The sequence below is a fragment of the Phasianus colchicus genome, chromosome 3 (assembly GCF_987193195.1).
Source record: "Phasianus colchicus chromosome 3, bPhaCol1.hap1.1, whole genome shotgun sequence".
NCBI classification, from domain to species: Eukaryota; Metazoa; Chordata; class Aves; order Galliformes; family Phasianidae; genus Phasianus; species Phasianus colchicus.
In genome coordinates, this window is record NC_143438.1 from 57,525,601 (window position 1) to 57,545,427 (window position 19,827).

Here is a 19,827-nt window from a genome sequence, read left to right on the forward strand (position 1 = left end):
CACAGATGGAAGGCTCTCTGTAACTGATGTTACAGTGGAAACAAAGGCTGTCTTATGAAAGGAGAAAAGATGTTTGGGATGTAGTGAGTTGAGTTATTTAATGAGGTTATTTTTAACAGGGCAGGTTAAACTCTAACATTGTTCATGAGATTTTCTTTCCTTCTTTCCTTCTTTCCTTCTTCCCTCCTTCCCTTCTTTCCTTCTGTTTCTTCTCTACCCTTGGCACTTCTTCTCTATTCTTTCTCCATGTACTTTTTTTCCCAGCAGGGTTGGAGCCAGAGGTGCTTTGTTTCCAGCTGCAGAAGCTGTTAGTTAGCTCTTAGCTGATGTAGTGAGTGAATGAATTGTCCTTCCTAACAGAATGTATGGCTCCTTTTCTTTGTTACTACTAAGCCATAAATAATGGTTGGTGTTCATTAGGACAAATAGAGTCCTTTTATTTTTTTTTACACGGCCATTTTAGTATTTTTTCTAATATTAGTATAACTGAGGCAAACTTTGAAAATATTATAAATGTTTCTACTTTCTGGTCATTGTGGTTTCTTTACCAACACAAGTTTTATGTTATCTAGCTCAGCATGTTTCCTGAGATGGAAATCCTAATGTGTCAAGTGTTAACTTCCATGCATATTCTTCATGAACTGCACTTTTCACTAAGCTCACATTGCAGGAAATTGCATGTCTTGGGTCATTTGATTTCAGAACTAGGGTAAAACTCCTCTACCCTGAGTTCAGGACTTGATTTTGGTCCAAGCTGATATCTGTGATTGTGACCTAAAGAAGAAAATTGAGGATCTTTCTGGGGGAAAAAAACAAAAAACAAAAAACAAACAAACAAAAAAAAAAAAAAGAAAAAAGAACAACAACAACAACAAAAAAAAAAACAAGAAAAAGGAAATAAAAGAATGGGCAGTAAAACTGAAGTGCAACTATTGTATTTTTAAGTGGTGTCTTATACCAAATGTATATCACCTTCCAAAAAGACATTTCTTCTGGAAGAAAGTTTGACATTTCTAGAAATACTGCATTGCTGACATCTCTGAGAATGCTTCCTCACTCTCGCTGCTGTGTCTTATTTATTAACTTCCCTCATTTCAGTATTTTATAGCGACTATTACATGTCAGTATATTATCTTTAGCTAAAAAAGCTTTCAGACATTGTTAAGTAATGTCTTAAATAATCCAGTAATCCAATTAGTAGCATAAGAGCTATTTGAAAAGAATATGTGAAAAAAATTCCCTTCCCTTGGGAAAAAAAAAAAAGCCCAAAACATTTTATAGTGAAAGCAATGACAGCAGAGAGCAGAGACTACTGTTTGTTCAGAACTGCAACAACTTCACCATTTCTGTCATTCCTTCCAGATATACTGTCTTGCCATTGACAAACGTGCAGATGTTCTGACACACCTTGCTTAAAACAGAAGAGGGAAAAAGAGCTGAAGAAGAGGACAGGAACATCTAATGGAAAAATAGAAATGTCTAAAAAAACCCCAACACCCTAATGATTTATTTATTTACTTTAATTCCACCTCAACATTATCAAAACATTTCTGGGAAATAAATTTTGCCAAATGCTTTCATAGTATCATAGAATCACAGAACGGCCTGGGTTGAAAAGCACCACAATGATCATCTAGTTTCAACCCCCCTGCTATGTGCGGGGTCGCCAACCACCTGACCAGGCTGCCCAGAGCCACATCCAGCCTGGCCTTGAATGCCTCCAGGGATGGGGCATCCACAACCTCCTTGGGCAGGATACTTCAACCTTCATTGAAGAATCTCCTGGGAACTGGCTCCTGTTTCCGCTAGCACATCCATTTCCACTGCAGCTAACCGTCAGGATGGTCAGCTTGGTGACCATGGATGACACGAGCTCTCAGGTTTGTATGTCTTTTTGAAGTAGTGTTATATATGTGTGAGTGGAGATGAGAGCAAATCTGCATTATGTGGGTGGTGGAGTCAGAGGAATGGGGGTAGCAGCAAGTCAGGAGATGAAGCTGTGTGTCTGATTGCTGTCACACTGCACAGCTTTTAGGAGAAAACCAATGGACAGAAGTGGAGTTTGCTGGAGGCATTTTCCTGACTCTTGCAAATTGTTCTCAGGGACTGAAAAAGCAGGCAGGGCTATATAGTGCCTTTAAACACTATATGCCTGCAGTTCCTAATTAACCTGATTCTCAGAGTAAATTCTCACACCAAAGCAATATTTCTTGGGCTTATTTGCTAAATTATTTTGTAATAAATATCCTGTGCTTAAAGATCTTAAGCTCAAGCAGTTTAATTTGATTTAAATAAGTCAAGGACCAACCGACCAAGCAATTCAGCTGTTATGTTTGAGTGACGCTGACCTCAAACAAGCAAAGGTTTTGCAACACAACCACAGCTATCTACCTAATCATCGCCAATTATTTCATAAATGGATGCTCAGAAAACATGGAGCAGTTTCAGATGGGCGCTTCCCTTACACCTTTGACTGGACTGAGATTAATACTGCTAATTCTGATACAAATTCATGGGAGTCGATCCTTGTAAGAGCAACAGTAGGGTTCTTTCCCTGTGCGTGATTGAGGGATGATTGCAAAGTAAAAAGGAACCATTATTGCATGTCTCAAAGAAATAAACACGTAGATGTGGCACTGAAGGACATGGTTTAATGGGCTTGGTGGAGACAGATTGATGGTTGGACTAGATTAGGCATGCCCAACCTGTAGGCCGCACGCAGCCAAGCACAACTCGCAGTGTTGCACCCTTCTGTGCCATGCCAGAGATAGTACTGACTGCAGACATGGCCTCCCTTAGATCATAAAAACCTTTGCAGGTAAAACCATTAATTTCAAATTATGCACAAAAAGTGAACTTGAAAACTTGAAATTTGTGGAAAGTTTCAATTAAAAAGAAGGTTGTGGTTGAAGAGTTCAAAAACTGGGGAATTTCATTTAAATTCTTTTAGGCACTTGGTAATGGTAGCGAATTTACTACCACTGACTTTTCTTAGTTGGATACTCTGATACTGTAAGGTGGCAAGGAGTGGAAAATTTACCAGTGAACTCAATGTTGGCACAACCAATAGGTGACAGTGACATTGAGGGTACCAGCTTGAAGTGAACAAAACAAACATACCAAATATTTCAAGAATAATTTGGTATTGCTTAAAACACCTCAGCATGCCGTTGAGTACCGGTAGGCTAAATTCAACCTGCATGTAAACATTCCTGGTTTTTGGCACAATCTTTTCAGTTGCATCATTTTTTAATAACTCATTAAAATATGCTATTCTTTTTAAGATGATTCATAAAAAAATTACAAGATTACTTGGATAAACCAATTATTATCTTTTTCTGAATAATGGCATTTTGACTGTTAACAAATCATAGTTAATAACATAAAATGCAGATTTTTCTTAAATTATATCTTGAGTCACATGACCATGAAAACCTTGGTGAAAGGGAATGGGAGGGAGACACGTGGTGCTTAATCTTTGTTCTTTCCAGTGTGAAAGTGAATAGGGATGCAGGGACAGTCATATGTCCCGTATGTCACCATATAGGATATAAGAGGGAAGATGATCCTCTCTGAGCTGGACTTTGCCCTGGTCAGAGATCTTATCAGTCTCAAAGCCTATCTACCTGTAGAGCCTTACATCTTGAGAAAAACAGGGATGCTCTCATCCCAGTAGCCATGCTTGGTATCCTGCTGGAGTACAGACAGTGTCTTTCATGAGAAAATGTTATTTTTCCTCAGATCCTAATGACAAACATCTGGGAGCAATTAGGAAAGGACTGCCAGTGTATATCATGGTGACAGCCTCAGAGAGTCTCAGCTCTTTCAATAAAAGCAATGTAACGTCTATTCTTAGAAAAAATACATTGCTGCTTTTGTTTACATCACTCCATAACCCTAACGAAATTATAAAGCTTCCACATTACCTCCCAAACTGGATATTGCTGCTTCCAAACACTGCTGCATTGAGATACCTTTGTTGCTTGGCTTTAACACATGCCTGCTGTTTGGTTGCTAGTGACTGTTGCAGAGACTGTGGCATCAATATTGCAATGAGTACCTGCATACACATTTGATAACAACTCAATTAAATTGTATGGTTCCTACCACTAACAAGAAGACAATGTGAGCTTGCCCATTTTATATGATGATTTTCAAGCCCGCTTCAGTGTAAGATACAGCTAAGTTAAAAATTAAATAGCAAGAGACGAATAGTATTGTGCAGTGTTAGTGAAAATCTACCACTGAGGCAAATTGAAAAAGTGACAAAAACTGTTTTTCCTATTTGAGTTAGGCTACACTTCAATTACACATGAGATCAGCAGGATCAGATTTCTCAATTATTCATCAAGATCTCTCTAATTGCAGGAGGTATGTGGCTGTAGGCTAAGCAATTTCTGCACCCGTTCCGCCACAGAAATTATTTGGCAGGAAAGGCCACTGGTTGTTGATGAGCTATTCACAGCAGCAAAACCAGGACTTAATATATCAGAAACTGGATTGGTTTCTGTTGCTGCTTCTCTTTTGTTGTTGTTGTTTCTGTTGTTTTTTGTTTGTCTTGTTGTTTTATTATTTTCATTTTTTTAACAACTGGTAAAGTGATAAGAGGAAGAAATCAATAAACAGCAATGCTATTCTGAAAATTGATAGATGTAGATTATCTCTCTGCCTTCTGCTGATGAAACTTCTAAGTTCATTGTTCTTAAACACAGAGAATGAGTTTCACTTCTCTTTGTCTCTCTCTCCTCCACCTGCCCTAATGGCTCTTACTTGCTTTTTCTTTTCTTTTCTTTTCTTTTAAATATGGACAGATGTTAAAAACTAAAAAGTGGTCCAAGGCCATCCTGAGGAATTTCTATAGGACTCACAAAAGTCACTGTTCTTTCTGACAGAACAAAAGTGCTTGAGATCTGCATTTTTGTACAAGCAAGTTAGAGAATAAAAAAGATCTCTTTAATGAAAAAAGCAACTGTTCAGTATTTGTACTGCTTAACTCACAAGCGAGAAGTTTTTAAACTCACTTTGACAAATTAAGAATTGATTCTGCCATTTTCTTCTCTGCTTCCCAACTCTGAAAACAGCATCTGTAAACCTACTTTTAGCAAACTTTGCATCATCGGTAAAAATCATGCAAATGTACTGGTGTACAAATATTTCCATCATGAAAGAAGGAAAAAAAAAGGAGAAAAAAGAGCAGTTTTTCCAAATTAACCATTTCCTTATCCCTCTGTACATTTAAAATCAGATGGTACAGATAGACCCTTAATAATTCTCTCCTATAATGAGCAAGTTCTGAGAATTAGCTATGTGAAGTTCAGTCCAGAAATTTTCACTGGGAAAAAAAAGGCATTTTTTTCAGAGATAGTATGTTGCCCAGGTAAGTCTATTTCCATGATGTTTTCTTTGGACACTTCCCTGTGCTGATATTCCTTGCTGGCTTCCTCCAGCAGCTCACACAGCTTCCCATTTGTCCAATAAACTATCAGCTGAAAAGTGCATGTTTCTGAATTTTCTGGAAGTCCTGTCTCATAAACAAATCCTCCGTTCTCCAAAAATTTGTACTATGAATCTTGCAGGTCATCACAAAAAAACCTTTCTCTTCATCAAACAAAGCAGAAGTTTTAACTTTGCCTAATTGTAATTATAGCAATTATGGGCAAAGGAAATAAAAGTGGTGGAGGAGAAGTACCCTACTGGTACAGGTTATCACGTAAAATCATTAATGTAATAACACCTTTCTGAATTATACATAAATTATTTTGTGTGATTTATGCTTGTTATACTTTTTTTTTTTTTAATTGTAAGGTTTCATTTTTTTCACGCTTAAAGATGTTTCCGAATATCTAAGAATGGCTCAGGAGTTTTTAAAAATCCAGATTTATAAATACAGTGAGCTAGATTAGGGCATGAGATTTCATTACATTGCGTTACTGAATCTCCATTCTTGGGCATATTCAGAATTTGACAGGAAAGGGTTTGTGCAGTGCAGTTTAGCATCAAAATGCATTAAAAATGCTTTGAGCAAGCCATGAGAGTTGCTGTCTTCCTGAGGTCCCTTCTAACCTAAATCAGTTCCTTAACCACTGAGTCCATTTTCATGGTGCTTTTTGAATATCTTGGGTTATTTTTTTTACATTGTTGTTTTTGTTGTTTTCAGATTTGTTTTCATCATCTCTCTTGTTAAACAAAGGTAACCTGAGCTGTGAGTCAGAAATTCTTGCTTTCTTTTGTCCTCTAACACGTAACTATATATTCCAGATTTTTACCAGTCCATCCACAAATTATTATCTTGGACTCTTGGAAATGCTGTTTAAATCTGGTAAGAAATGTATTATGTTAGGATCTATCCCATTATGGAGTATATGTTAGAATCCAGCATTCTGTTAATTCTATTTTTTTTCCTGCTACTAATGTGTGTTTTCTAGTGGTCTAAACACTGTTCTGCTTTTGGTATGCTTATGCAGGCAGCAAGTTAATAAGTATTGGTATAGTCATGTTATAAATCTTGCAAACTGAAGAATTCTGAAGAGATATTTTTGACCTTTAATAATGAACTACTGTTTTGAGGTCATTCACACTTTCTGATTAACATCTCACACTTGACTAAAAGCAAATATTGTAGAAGTAAAAAATAGAGATTGATTTCAAACTTGAGAAAATTTCAGAGGTGACTCCATGGGATTGTATTGGAAAAAATGACTAACTATGGCAAATTGAAAATTAGCAAATGATGTTGCTATCTTGGAAAGTGATGCTGTATTCTGCCCTTTTGGCAAGAAGCTGACAAAACATGTTAATGGCAAGGGTGACATTTGGCAGAGAGAATATGAAAAATCTCTGTCATGAAGCTTCAGACATAACAAAAGCCCCATCAGCTCAGATCTTTGGGGCTGAAAGGGGTACTCTTGAGCTTGCTGTTAATGATAAATATACTCTGTAGGCCCATTTGCTTTTTGTGTCTACCTATCTCTTCCATGTTGAGAGGCAGTCTAAAATTTTCAGTGAAGAAGCGTGCATGAAGACGTGTGGAAGTTTCTGTTAGGATGTTGCAGTCTGAGAAGTATTGTTGAGGTAATATAATAAAAGGTGACAGATGATGAGATGCTGGGCTTGCTCTCTTTTACCACTTGTATATCCAGTTTTTTAATGCCTATTGGATTTGTTTTTATACAATTCAAAATTTCAACCAAACATGGATTGTCCACATGGCTGTTGTCTTCTCCAAATCTTATGAGGAGAGGCTGAGGGAGCTGGGATTGTTTAGTCTGGAGAAGAGGAGGCTCAGAGGAGACCTCATTGCACTCTACAACTTCCTGAAGGGAGGTTGTGATGAGGAGGGGTTTGGCCTCTTCTCCCAGGCAACAAACATGACCCAAGGAAATGGCCACAAGTTGTACCAGAGGAGGTTTAGGTTAGACATAAGGAAGAACTTTTCTCTCAGAGAGTGGTCAGGCACTGGAATGGTCTGCCAAGGGAGGTGGTGGAGTCGCCGTCCCTGGCAGTGTTCAGGAGGCACCTGGATGAGGAGCTATGAGATATAGTTTAGTGCTTGTGGTAGCAATGGTAATAGGAGGACAGTTGGACTAAATGATCTTTTAGGTCCTTTCCAACCTCGTGATTCTATGATTCTGTGATTCTATAGAAGAAATCCGTTAGAACACAGATGTCATGGCTATGCCAAGTAGCAGTATGAGATAAATGTCAGTGCGGTTTCAGTGCTTTTATCCTCAGTTTTGCTTCTCCCTACAGTGGCAGAACAGGCAGTGGTTTCTAGCCTTTGCAGGTACTGAGTTCTGACAATATTTGGCAGAATTTGTAAATTGCTTAGATATTGCCCACTTCATTGAAATATAAATGTTGTCATCAGTAAAGACAACAAATTCAAAGTTACTGAACGAGGTAGTATTCAGTAAAAGAAAACGTATAAGCTAAAGATAGTTCTAAGATGAGGCACAAGCTATGTGATTTGCCATTCCTCCATTTCCTAGAGTAGCCCAGCTTACCAACAGAGCAGCTCATCAACAGCTGCAGGTTTGACTGATATCCTTGCAAGCATCAGACAGAGAGTTAATAATGAAATGGAATGAATAACCTATAGCAAAATCAAATGGAAATATCCTATGATTTAGTAAAAGGAATGATTCCTTTCAACCTACTGGCATCTTATTTCGTGGTTGCACTGCCATCCTATTCCTTCCCCTCTAGCACCTACCTATAATAGAAAATAGCTTAGGTAAAGGTATAATCAGACCTTACTGTGTGCATTTGTTAGTTGAACTATTTAAATTTCTTCTAACTGCAAACCAATGGGTTAATATGACATTAATCTAAAGTCAAATGCACAAGCACAGTCACCCAATTGAATAGGTTAGTCATGGTAGCCTTATTTTTCATGCAAGTAACATGCATGGAAATCAAACAATGAGTCTATTGATCACTCTCCACATATTTTTTTATTAAAACTGTCCATCTTTTTCTGTTTGCATTTTCCTTACTGACCCTTGTCTTTAGCCTTTAACAAAATTATTCTGAGCTGCAGGAAAACAGCAGACACTAAAAGAACCGGGCTTGACTTATGATTTTGCTCGTTATTTGTATGTATTTATTTTTGTGATCATTTATTTAAAAACAAGGAAACAAACAAACCAAAAGTGAGAATACTGAAATCTTATATTAGTTCTCTGAAATTTTTTTGAGTCAGTAAGCAAGACCTTTTGACTCTAGCTTAACCTCTACAAAGTTCCAGAAAGGATGCATTGACCACTGTATTAAGATTTAATATATAATTTGCAATGCAATAGTGGTTAAACTTCTTTATTCTCAACATATGAATTGTGATATGACTGAACATTTTGATTAAGTTAGAATTTTTGGAAACAGCCATGGGTAACCTGCCCAAGCTGTCCCTGGCTGGGGAGGGTTTGGACCAGATGAACTTCAGAGATTCCTTTCAAACCTCACCATTCTGTGATTCTGCTGGCCATGCTCTTTTTAATACACCTCAGTATACGTCACTGCTGGCTTATGGCTAACCATTCAAGCAGACGAACATGCATGATTAGTGAAGATATGGAAGATACTGAGAAATCTTCCCAGTCAGGAAGAGAAAATGTTTTAACAGTTGATGCAGAATGTTTTATGTCTGCAGTTGAACCAACTGATGCATCAGCCTACTTCTCAACATCAACCCATTAGGTGGAACTACTTGTCATACACTGCCAAGTAGGACATGTCACAGCATAGGTAGGTGCTACAGCTAAACTGGACCACCAGCCAGTTCACCTGCCTGGATATGAGCAAGATATGTTCTGTTGTCTACCTACATGCCAGCTTACACACAGCAATAGGATCTCATCTCTTCATTTATAACTCTGTTGTGAATAAGCAGCATCACTGAAAATGATAATGAACACAACTTTGGATTCTAGGGCTCTAGGCTCTGTTCACCTCTCCCTAATTTACCATTTGATAAGGCTATTGGATTTCACTAAAGATTTCAGAAAGTCTTCAGGGAAACCCAGATTCTATTACTTAAAGGGGAATTATTTTCTTTCAGTCACCATGAGATGAAGCAGAAGTAATGTCACTTATTTCCATCAAATTTCTCTTGATTTAAAGCAATGTGTCTGGTACCAGATTATGGGAACAGTTGTAATTAAGTATGCTTTTTGAGCATCCTCAAATTTGCAGAATGAATTCTGTTTCAAGGTCCTGCTGATAAAATAATGTTCCAACAACGTGCCTGGGTGAAAATGATGTTCTCTGCAGTTGAAGAAGATCTTCATTGTCTAGCATGAATGTATGAATGCTTTCAGAACTAATCCATATGAAATATGTGATTATTTCTGAGGCATATTAACAATGCAACTCTAATTATACTGTGTACTACAAGAGACTGAGTGGAGGTAAGAAAACAGTCTTTCTGAGAATAGTTTATTTTCACAGTGCAGAATGAGAAGCTAAGAAAAATAAATGGTTTCTAGAAAATAAAAATCCTTAATATGTCAATTGTTATTTGTTGTTGTTTTGGTGAAAGTGCATCTTTTGCTTTTTCTTAGCACATTATGAAAGAAAAAGCACATTATGATCCTAGCGCCTAGTGAAGCACAAATCAGAGAATATTCTTTAACACTCTAAGATCCAGTACAGTGCAAAAGGAAGGTGCTGATGTGAAAAGGACAATGTTACAGAACCGTTAAAGCATTATGGGGAAAAAGTTATGCTTATATGATTGCATTTTCAAGCTTTGCTTCTTTTGTACCACTCTTTACTAAACACGGCTTATCAAGGACAAGAACAGAGACTTTATCTATTCCCTGGATTTTCCCTGTTAATTTATGAGCAGAAAGGGAGCAGATCTACTCACTATTAATTTCCAGAAATAATGTGGTTACTTCTGAATTAATTAATCCATTTGTGAATGTTGTGATTTTTGTTCCTAAGCAATTGAGAAATGAACACACAGAATCCTTCCTGCTGTACAGTGTGAGTTGCAGATTGTTTACCAAACTCAAACCATCTGGGGCATAGATAAACTAATACATTTGCTTTTAATCTAAGGCTATTAGGTAAATTAAATATCAACACTTTTAAAAGGAAATTTGCTGACTTCTATGCCAGTACACAGAGTACGGTAATACTTGTGATTTCTGCATGACCCCAGAGCCATAACTTGATTGTGCTGCTCCAGCTTCAGTTCAGCTCTCACAAGTAAGGAAGTACCCTTGAGACAGACTGTCATGGTGCAGGGAACAGATTAATTATATTTTCATGATCAAATGGAGATTAGTACTACTGCTATTGTGCTATTTGTTTGGTTTTAAATCACCTGCTGTATGCCATTTAGAATGAATTTAGAATGTGATATAAACTCATAAAGTTATACATTATGAATAGAAATCACAAATTTTCCTCTTCAGTGAGAAATAACAAAATATTTTTAAAATGATCGTTTTGTGGGAGTTTGTTTGTTTTTTGTTTGTTTTTTGCTGTTACACTGATCACTTTGAGTTCCACACAGGGCTGTGACAACCAGGAATGATGAAAAGAAAGCATAGTGTTGGATGTCAACACTGAATACAATTGTCCATGTGCTACCTAACTAGAAGTCTGCATAGCTTCCTAAAAGACTACTGACCAGTGGGACAAGGTTGGTTATGACAGTACTTTGAAAGAAACCTGTCAAGACTCCCTAGCCCCTAAAATGATGCAACAATGACAGCAAAGCATATTTTCAACAAACTAGGTTCTGTTCAGGTAACATGTTCACATTAAGTTATACACAGGTTGAGGGAGGTGATCCTCCCCCTCTACTCTGCCCTGGTGAAGCCAGATTCAAAATACTGTGTTCAGTTCTGGGCTCTCCAATTAAAAAAAGACAGGGATCTCCTAGAAGGAGTCTGGCGGAGGGCCACAAAGATGATAAAGGGCATGGAGCTTCTCCCTTACAAGGAAAGGCTAAATAAACCGTGTCTGTTCAGCCTGGGGAAAAGAAGTTTGAGGGGGGATCTGATAAAGGTTTATTACAGTCTGAAAGGAGAAAGGGAAGTGGAAGACAAATTGATGAGGCCAGGCTCTTCTTGGTGGTATGTAAGGATAGGACAAGGAGTAATAGCCTAAAACTTGAACATAGGAAGTTCCACCCAAACATCTGGATTAACTTTACAGTAGAGGTGACGGAGCACTGGAACAGGCTGCCCAGAGAGGTTGTGGAGTCTCCTCCTGCGGAGATAGTCAAGACCTGTCGACACCTACCTGTGTGACCTATTGTAGGAAACTTGCTTTAGCAAGAGGGTTGGACTCAATGATCTCTTGATGTTCTTTCCAACCCCTGTGATTCTGTGATTCTGAATGACTCATCTCCATGCCCAAGCAGCTGAATGGTTGGTCACTTCTCACAGTAGCTGCTGGTGCTTACAGTATATTATTTAAAATCACCCCAGTCCAAAAGCCAGGTAAAAATGATTTTGACTAGAAGTCATAGGGGAATCTGTACTGAAGAGCATAGTGCAATGGACTGTATAATGGCATTTGAGAGGTTGTAGGCTGATAACCCACCAGCTTCCACCCAGAAGGCTACAGGTCTGCCAAAGTTCTGTTGTTATCACAACCAGAACCAAGCAGGTGTTTTGATAGCCCAGTGGATATGAAAAGTGATCAGAGGCAGCCCTTCCCAACCTCATTTCAGTCATTTCCTATTAAAATGGTAGAGGTGGCCAAGAAAGTTTCACAAGAAATGTCTTCTAACTCTCCTATTTGTCCTTCAGCTTTTGAGGCTGTATCCCTTTTTACATACATTTCTGCATTAGACTGTTCTTTGGTTGAGAATAGAAGTAGACTATTTTGTCTTGAGCTAGAAGATGATCAAGGTGTATGAAACTTAAGACACGACTAAAATTAATACCATTTTGTAACATTTGCATATAACAGCTATAGAGAAAGATTAAAATACTACAGAAAGTTCACAGCTCTTTCTCCTACCAGCCTTTCAGGTTAGAGTACCCAGATTAATGTGCTTACCACAGTGTCAAAAAATCCCCCACAAAACTTTGCAAGTAGAAAAATTGCTGTCATTTTAATATATTGACAAGAAACAGAGAAATCCTATGTGACATACAGTAAAGACTTATACACAATTGAGAATAAAATCTCTTTTTAAACTTTTAATAAATCATTTAAAATTAAATACCTCTAATTTAGGGCAATTATGCAAATATTTCTTCCATGAATGAAGAGTATGGTATGTTTAGCATATTCCATTAATGCAAACTTCACTCCATTTTTGTCTGGTATGACTGAGACTGTCACTTAGAAAGAAGAATGTATTCAATAAATCAGAGTATTTGTACAGAGTGCTAATATATTCCAGTATCTGGTGAAGCTAGAAGTAAAAAAGGTATGGAAAATGGTGGGCATTCAAATCCTGTTCTACCTAACAAAGAACAGCATTGTAATAACTTTAAAAAGTATTTTTTTGGAGGGGGAGGGGGAGAGAAGTTTAATTAAAATAGAAGTGGGGGGAGAATAAGCAAGTTATTGTGCACGTATGCTTTTCATGTTTCTCCTTTAAGTGTCATCAATACATCTTAATCTTTTTTGTTATATTTTTTTCTGTTTCACTGACTTGTCATTCTTTAGTTATTAGTTATATCACTTCTGACATCTACATTGCTTCCATAATGGAACTTTTTTGGAGCTTTCTGTCAGTTCTGCCTAATTGGAAAAAGATTTTTCAGCACTTCAAATTAGGTGTATAGTTGAAGAAATATCTCTCTTCATGTCTGTGGCTTAATATATTGCTTCAAAGAGTGTTAGTTATTCTATAATCCATATAAAAATACAAGATTCTGGTTTCAGTTGGCTTTGAATTTGAAGAAGAAATAAACAGCTAACAGAATTGTTGGACTGAAATAACACCAGAAAGCTCATCTAAGTTTATTGCAATGTCCAGTATGAGTGTAGATTTTATTTCCTGGAATAATATTTTTAATTTTCTGAAACATAGCAAACCTCCAAACAGTTATATTCACTCCATCTGTAAATGCATGCAAAGGGCATGAATTCCATACAAATGCTTGTTCCATGGTGAAATATTGTCTTGGGTCTATAAACCACGCTGCATCCAAAATCAAGCATTTCATTCTTAGCTACAAAAAAACTATAAGAAAACATATGTAAAAGGTATGCAGGAAGATGTCTCAAAAGTTTAAAAAGGACATTACAGAGAAGTTTGGACTATAGCTGGTTTACAGTTGATCTCAGGTTGGTTCATTTATTTTTACTGCCCTCTCCAACTGCATGAGGTGAAAGAAATAAGTGGTCCAGGCATTTGTTCGAAACAAAAGTACCCTCAGGGCACTGTGTCAGCTGAAAATCCCAAAGGATGAAACTGACATGATGTAAACCGCATCAGAAAACTGTAGTTAATTTAATCAGAAAATGGCATTCTGGAAACATACTGAAGGGAAAGGGCCAATTTACTCTAATCAAGAAAATGAGTGCATCAAGGAAAAGATTTAAAAAAAGAAACAACAAACAAAAACAACCACAAAAACCTTCAGCTTTGAAGAACACCTTCAATTCCCAGAAAGAACAATGAGATTGACTGTGAGAGTGTTCATCAGTGCAAACACAAGAGAATTAATGATAAGCCTTCTATTTAAGAACATGTCCACATTTACTGAAGGGTGTACTACTGATATACTAAATGGAAGAGGAAGATGGCAGAGGTGCAAAAGGAAATGAATAAAGTTATGTCTATTTCTCCTTCATTATCTTTTACCCAAAGAGGGAGAGGTGGGTAGTAGATCCTGATGGGTGGTGGCTCTGGAAATTGTTCTCCTCTCCTCTCCTCTCCTCTCCTCTCCTCTCCTCTCCTCTCCTCTCCTCTCCTCTCCTCTCCTCTCCTCTCCTCTCCTCTCCTCTCCTCTCCTCTCCTCTCCTCTCCTCTCCTCTCCTCTCCTCTCATAAAGAAAGAAAAGAAAAAAAAGAGAGAGAAATAAATTTGTTGCAATCACAGTCAATGCAGTTAAATAACCAATCTACCCTATGACTTAGGGTAAATTCTTGTTTTTGGTGTACTAACTTTTCATACTAATTGGATGTATTCATGTTCACTAAGACAACCATGCATATTTTCAAACCTAGCATTTAAATGCACACTTTTTTTTTTACAGAAATGCTGCAAGGCTGTGTTGGCTTAGTGAGACTTCCCCAGAAAAACTACATGTGGCATCTCGTGTTGTTCATGTGTTTCATTTCCTCTGTGATCAGAGACAGAAGTTGAAAGGTTACTCTTATGTTTCACAAGAACACATTTGCAAGTCTTCAGTTTTGTTCATGTCAGATCACCCCCTTCTCTGGAGAAATAAAACCATGAAGACAACTGCAGCATCTTTGTACACAAATGAAAAGCCTTGCATTTGTCTGTGGATCTATTTTTTCACCACCCATTGTTTTCCCAATGAAGTCTTCTCCTTCCCAGATCTCACTGAAAGGTTTCAGTGATCTGAGCTTCCTGGTAGGTACTAACCCTCCTGGGCAGATATTTGTAATAATGTCATGAAATATAAAGTGTGCTTAGGGAATGTGTTAGATTTGTGCTCCAAAGGATCTGAGGAATGGCAGCTGCTGGTCCAGACATCTCTCCCACCCCATCAAGATATCCAGGCTGTGAGTTTCAATATTTTGGTAATTTTATTAAGAGATTGGTAAAGTTGCCTGGATGTTTTCAATTAGGGAAGAAGGGAATCACACAGCTTATAAGATAAAACTCTTTCCAGTTAATGTCACATGGGCTTAGGATTTTGATTAATTTAGGTATTTTAGTAATTTGTGAAGAATATCTGCAAAATGGAAAAACAGCTGTGGCTCTAAGTAGAGAATTCTGGGTAATAATTAAAAGAGATGTTGTTCAGGGCTGAGAGTAGTAAGCAGCTGAAAAGATCTGGTCCTATGAAACATGAATTCGACTAATAAATTTGTCTTATGTTTTGACCACATTCAAGTGGGTTGAGCAGAGCAAAAGGCATAGCAGATCTCTTTATTTTTCTAGTCAAAGTACTTATTTAGTGGCAGCTGCTCTAATTAAAGGATATCTGAGTAAATGCAGCTTTCATGCTTTGTTAAAAGGAAATGTTTTCTTACTGGATTTATCATGCCTACATACAATGGCACAGATGGGTGAGTCCTTGGGCACCAGCATCTGAGACTTTCTGCAGCGATTCAGCTGTTCTGAGCTGTCAGCATCCAGCTGTGGAGACAGGATTTGGTGGTTGTCTGACAGTAGAAAAGGGCAGGGGCTGCCAGCAGTTTTAGGGTTCTCACTTAGACAGGCACTGACCTCTGGTAGAAGATGGATTTTCTCCAGCAGCTTCAGCTCCTCCAGCTGCTTTCCACCAGTTAGGGGACAAGAATAAGGAATGTTCAGAAAGGAGAGTTTCTTTTATAACTTATGCAGTATTGGATTTTCAGGTGGATTTTCAAAGGAAACTGCAACATTTCAAGGAATGTTTTCCCCACATATTGCACAAGTTCTAAAACTCTGGATATAGAGGGCAGTAAAGGTGGATTTTGCATTGTTTCTTTAATGATGAGTACATGGAACTTATTTGAGTAACTATCATGCAGCACAGAAACTCCAGGTAAAATTTCTTGTCACTTCTGAGTTAGAAAAAGGTTCTTCTTGAACTGATTCTGTGTCAAAGGGAAACTGAGAAATGAACACAAAAAGAATTCCACATCTTTCAGCTTAATGTCTTAAAGATACTTCTTCAGATCTGAGATTCACATCTATAGCTCTGATAGTATATCATCACAGATTGACCAGGAATTTTCTTCTCCTTTTCCTCATGTTGATTTTCAGGTTTCCTCTTAACAATTTTCGACGGATAATTCATGTCTGTAATTTTCTCATCTCCAGTGCAGATGAAACAGAATATTTTCTTTCACAGCTGCAGTTTTCTTTCTGAACTTCGTGTTAATGGAGCACCAGAGATTGCAATTTGTAATGTGCTTTTGTAATGTTTGTGTGGGTTTTCTTCTGTATTATTATTTTCTTTGCCCATTATGTTCTTAACTCTGTGTTTGGGATATGGCGAGTGATAGCTCTCGACAATAAACCTGAAGAATTAAGCCCAGATGGTAGGCAGCTGGATGGAAGATGTGATAAGCACCAGAGCCAACTAAATACTTATGTTCCTAATATCCCACTGAAATACTGTGGAGTTTTGATAGCCAAACCAAACAGTCATAGAACCTTAGGACTGTGTTTGTTGCACATTGATTGAAGTACAGATTGATTCTCTGTTTTTCATCTATAATGGCATTTGGATTTAGAGGAGTCCAAGTGACATATCTAATCCTTGTAATAAACACTTCAATCAATGTCACATTAAACATTTCTGCTTAGATAGTTCAGCATGAGATTTTCTTGCCATTTTCTGGAGGATCAATTGCCAATATGTAGAGGAAGATATTGAAGCACCACAACTCAACCCCCCACATTCCCCTTGTTTGGTACTCACCTGCAGGTTAGGTTCTCTGAGCATCCTGAACTCAGGTCTTGTAGGTAAGGACAGAGCCAACAATATCTAATTGCTTTTATGTCTTCTTTCAGGCATCAAAAGTGATAAGACAAAGAATTCTTTTAATATAAGCACAGAAAATATAGAATTTTACAAAGGTATTGAGGCTTGATGGATAAAATAAATGGTTATTATATTTCTTTGAACAAAACATGATTGCTTGGTTGAGGGCAAAGAATCTCTACTTTTTTACACCTTGGTGGTTAAACTGTGCTCGTGTTTTCTAGGAGAGGTGCAGAACAAAGCTGCTGGTTGGTTCAGTTAGCCAAAACTGGGAAGAATAACTGCTGCTATGAAGAAATCTAAAGAGCATAATAACAAGTACACAGGAATGTGTGTAATTCTTCCAATTTTGAGAAATACTAGCGATCCCATCTCTGATATACAGTGACATGACCATACACATAATAGATAGCTTGCAGACAAAAGTTCTCACCAGAGCCAAATATTAGAAACTTTGGTTCTTATCATGAGTGGACAAATTCAGGTGGATGGAATCATCCTATCTGGATAATCATACAGCAACCTGGATATGTTGTTCCATCACAAGCCTTTGTTTAACCATTGTAATACAAATCCATCAACAAAACTCCTACCCTTTAAAGAATGTTTTTCTATTTTCCTGTTTTTTTGTTTTTTTGTTTTTTTTTCTGAAGTAAAATTTTAACAGGATCAGTACCATTTTAATGTGCACCACAAAATTTCAAGCATGTCTCTACTCTTAAAAATAGATTTAAAACATAGAATTATTGTGACTAACTCATAGAAATGGAGTGGAAACATAAGAAATAATCATGGTGAAATATTTCTTCCAGGTAAAGACCATAGTCTTCACTACCATCCGTTTGATAAGTTATATATTGAATATATTCTAAAGAATGATAAAATCAGCTTATATTACTGATGCAGAAAATAAAGAACATGCTATGTATAAACATAAGCAGACTATATTCAAACAGTTCGTAATCTTCTTGTTGTATTGGTAGATGGAAAAAAATACTCCGAATCAACCAGAGTTGTGTTCTACTATGTTCCTTGCTTTATACAGCTTCACTTCACCTTACAGATATTTTAGTTAAGGAAGAAAAGAAGGTAGAAAGAATGAAGTTTCAGATTAAAACCCAAACAAAACAGTCAAGGAGAATCTGTTTATCTTTCTGCAATGCTCACTCCTCTATATCCTTTTTTGTGCTCTGAGCTGCCTCTTCGTCAGTTTACACTTGCAATACGTCACTAGATCAAATAGGTTGCCTCAGTGATGTTTATCATTTATGATATATTACATAGGTTCGGTGATAAATGGCAAAAGAAATCTTTCTCGACATAACTTGAAGATAACAACAATGAAATATGTGTTATGTATATCTAGAGTCAAACCAATTTTTTGTATCTGAACAATTTAACTAACCTGTACTAAGATTTACAGTGGGATCTATATCAGTATCACTTGTTTTTGTTTTTAATTTTTCTATTTCCTTTTTTTTTTTTTTAATTCCACTTACTTCTATCTTACTTCATCAAACTGTTTGCTGAAGGATTCTTGAGGACTTTTCCTAAATGGTTGTCATTCTGAATAGCTCACATAATGACAACTCAGATTAATACCTCTCAATTTAGAAGTGATGCTTAAGAAGAGAAGAATCCCAAAAGGGCTGTACTCTCTCCATGAGAAGGATTGTAGCAGAATTGCTCTGAAATTAACTTTTGTTCAGTGCTTCAATTTAAGAACTTTCATGATAGAAGCTGTGCTTTCTTTATTGAACTGTCTAGATTTCAAACCCACTGTTCTCAAACAATTTTCTCTTTTCAGTTATAACTTCATTCTCCTCCTTACTGTTTCTATAAAACCGAAGAAGTGGATCATAACTATACTCAAAAAAATGATCTCTCTAATTAAAGAGAGATCCAATCTAAAACACTGAGCTTAAAGAAAACAAAAAACAGCACACCTTTATGACCCTTAAAATTCTTGGGAGAACATAACTGAAATTTCCTGTGTCAATTTACCATGCAGTTCCATTAACTATGATGCATCAGTTCTGAAGGATGAAAATTTTTGATTCACTCTCTTGAAAATGGCTACTTACCCTAGAGAAAACTAAAATTCTCTTAAGTTTTTAACTGAATATGTGATAGTAAATCTTCTCAAACTCAAACCATCACTAATTTCATAGAAATACACTAATAACATAGTGTACTATTACTAAGAAAGTATCAGAAAAATTACTTTCTTAGTAATACTACACCATCCTATTAGTGTACTTGTCTCTACCTGGATTATGTACAATTAAGCAAACATTGTAGCCAGATCTCAGTAATTGATTTTACTATGAGTCATTGTATAATCAGTCAGCAGATAAATGTGTAGAGGTATGTTACCTCTATTGTTATTTTATTAGAGTCTAGGTTCAGGACAGAGAAGGGTTGCTTATTCCATTGTAAAAAATGCTTAGGATCTATATTCTACAGACAGTTTTCTCTCCAAATGTTTCAGATTTCTTTACCTTTGGTTATCTGACAGTAGATTGACAGCTGTCTGTTGCAGACCTGACTCTGAAGAAAGAGATCTGTGAATCCTGTGTGTTTTTCTCTCCCCACAAGGAACATTTCAGAGAACATGTACTATCTACAGACCAGATTCACACTTCTCCTCTGATCACCACTCACTCCTCTTGACAAATAAAAGGTATTGGCACGTCAACAGAACCATCAAAAGGAAGCAACTCAGGATATGGTTGGCCTT

At 37.0% G+C, this 19,827-nt stretch overlaps 1 long non-coding RNA gene across 1 annotated transcript; it reads right to left on the reverse strand.

Annotated features, from left to right (window-relative positions):
- Positions 1-15,570: 15,570 nt before the first annotated feature.
- On the reverse strand, positions 15,571-17,103 carry LOC149918606 (uncharacterized). Its single transcript, XR_016465600.1, has 3 exons — positions 17,025-17,103; positions 15,842-15,886; positions 15,571-15,751 (listed from the first exon to the last, which is right to left on the reverse strand). It is a non-coding gene; the product is annotated as an uncharacterized LOC149918606 (long non-coding RNA).
- Between the last annotated feature and the right edge of the window lie 2,724 nt (positions 17,104-19,827).